The 2,277-nt window shown below is 43.2% G+C and overlaps 1 non-coding gene across 1 annotated transcript; it reads right to left on the bottom strand.

The window, feature by feature from the left end:
- Nucleotides 1-1,609: 1,609 nt before the first annotated feature.
- Nucleotides 1,610-1,716, bottom strand: LOC118479932. Its single transcript, XR_004861574.1, has one exon. It is a non-coding gene; the product is annotated as a small nucleolar RNA R71 (small nucleolar RNA).
- Between the last annotated feature and the right edge of the window lie 561 nt (nt 1,717-2,277).

Genomic DNA, 2,277 nt, shown 5'->3' with positions numbered 1-2,277 from the left:
TCCTGCTTGGGACCTGGGTCAAATTTAGTAGGATCTCCTTCAATGCCCATAGGTATTGGATGGCGGGGATCCAAACTCTTTGACCCCCTCATAAGTTAACTACTATTAATACTATAACCCGGCTATTTAGGACTGTATCCCTGCTGACTCAAACTACTTAGCCGAGGGTAACGTCACCGCCGAAAGCGGGGCCTACCACAATTTGCATTAATAACTTAATTCATTGTATTTCAATAATCCGACCCTTTAGGATTGTATCCTTGCTGACTCAAACTACTGGGTTGAGGGTAACGTCGCCTTCAAAAGAGGGGCCTACTACAATAACTAAGATAATCACTTAAACAAGTGCAAAAGTGCGAAAATAATCAAAGGTTATACTAATACACGTGTCGGATCCAAATGATTCATCTTGTCTATCTGTTTTTATTTTATTTTATTTTTCAGCATTTAGTTAGTTTTTATTTTTCTTAGTTTAAAACATTTTTCTCACTTTTTGATTTGATTAGACGTTGAGGATAAACCGGTATTAAAAGCTCTTGTGTCCTTGGAGGACCTCGGTATCTTACCAACACTATACTACGTCCACGATGGGTGCACTTGCCCATATGTGTGTTTAGTGTTAGTAAATATCGTGTTTTTATAAATTTAAAACTTGGCTAAAAGTGTAAAAAGGGCTTAAATATACATCTAAAATATAACACACTTCACGCACATCAAGTTTTTGGCGCCGCTGCCGGGGACACAAGGATTTTAAGAAAGTTAGGAATCAACGGCCTAATCATATTTTTATTTTTCTTTTTAATTTTTAGTTTTTTTCTTAGTTTTTCAGCTTCTGCGGAGCTCAGCACGGGGCCGTGCCTGGTCGGACATGGGCCGTGCCCAGCATCGTTACTGGCAGTTTTTGTTTTCCAAGTTAAAGAAGGCTGACCACGGGGCCGTGCCGGTGCAACACAGGGCCGTGTCCAACTTCCAGTAACTGGGGATTTGGGAAACAATCACTGAAACTCCGACCACGGGCCGTGTTCGCTCAACACGGGGCCGTGGTGAACCTTCTGACCAACATTCTTTTCTGTTTTTATTGCAGGACTTGGAACCCGACGCCAACCTTACGTAGTGTATGAGCTCCAGTTCCAATAAAGACATAAAAGAACCACTAGAAGAACCCGAACGCTTTCTCAGAAAAAGGTTAAAAGCCAAAAACCAAGAGAAGGTTTCGGGTGATCCACCTCCAATGGCGGACCAACGTACCCTTATGGATTATCTACGACCCACCGTAGGTAATCTAGGCGCCGCTATCAATGCTCTGAATGTCGAAGCTAATAACTTCGAACTCCGGCCGCATTTGATACAAATGCTCCAAAACTCCGCAACCTTCCATGGGCTTGCGGACGAGGATCCCCATCTACATATAACTAATTTCTTGGAAATATGTGATACCTTTCGGATCAATGGAGCATCAAATGACGCCATCCGCCTCCGTATGTTTCCCTTCTCACTAAAAGACCGAGCGAAAGCTTGGCTCAACGCCCTCCCAGCTGGATCGGTAAACAGCTGGGATGAACTAGCCCAAAAATTTCTATATAAGTATTTCCCTCCCGCTTAAACTGCTAAGTTAATGACTGAAATTAATACATATTCACAAGAGGATGGGGAATCCTTATATGAAACTTGGGAAAGGTTCAAGGAGCTATTACGCAAGTGTCCCCATCACGGCCTCGCAATATGGCAACAAGTATCCACTTTCTATAATGGATTGTTGCCACACACTAGGCAGACACTTGATTCTAGCTCCGGGGGACTTTTAGGTAATCGACGCCCACACGAAATATATAATCAAATTGAGGAAATTGCTCAAACCAATTTTCAATGGCACACCCCCCGGGGAAATAAGTCTGTCGCCCCGGTCGCCCATAAGGTCGATGAAAGCACTTCTTTACAAGCCCAAATCGAGGCCCTTTCTTCAAAGATAAAAAAATTGTAAATGACAAAAACAGTCTCGGTTATGGCTTGTGAAGGGTGTGGTGGGTCACATGAAAATTGGAGTTGCATGAAAGAAACAGACGATCAACAAGAAATGGTAAACTACATTGATAATAGACCTAGGCCGTCGGGTCCCCCAACGGGAACTTACAACCAAGGATGGCGAAACCACCCAAACCTTGGTTGGAGGGAACCCGACAATAGTAGTAACCAACAAACCCAACGAACAAACTTTCAGCAACCAAGAAATGAGTCACAAAATTTCACTCAACAACAAAGTGGACGAGAAAGGCTCGA

The sequence above is a fragment of the Helianthus annuus genome, chromosome 6 (genome assembly GCF_002127325.2).
Source record: "Helianthus annuus cultivar XRQ/B chromosome 6, HanXRQr2.0-SUNRISE, whole genome shotgun sequence".
Lineage (NCBI taxonomy): Eukaryota > Viridiplantae > Streptophyta > Magnoliopsida > Asterales > Asteraceae > Helianthus > Helianthus annuus.
This window is presented reverse-complemented; position numbering and strand designations above follow the sequence as displayed.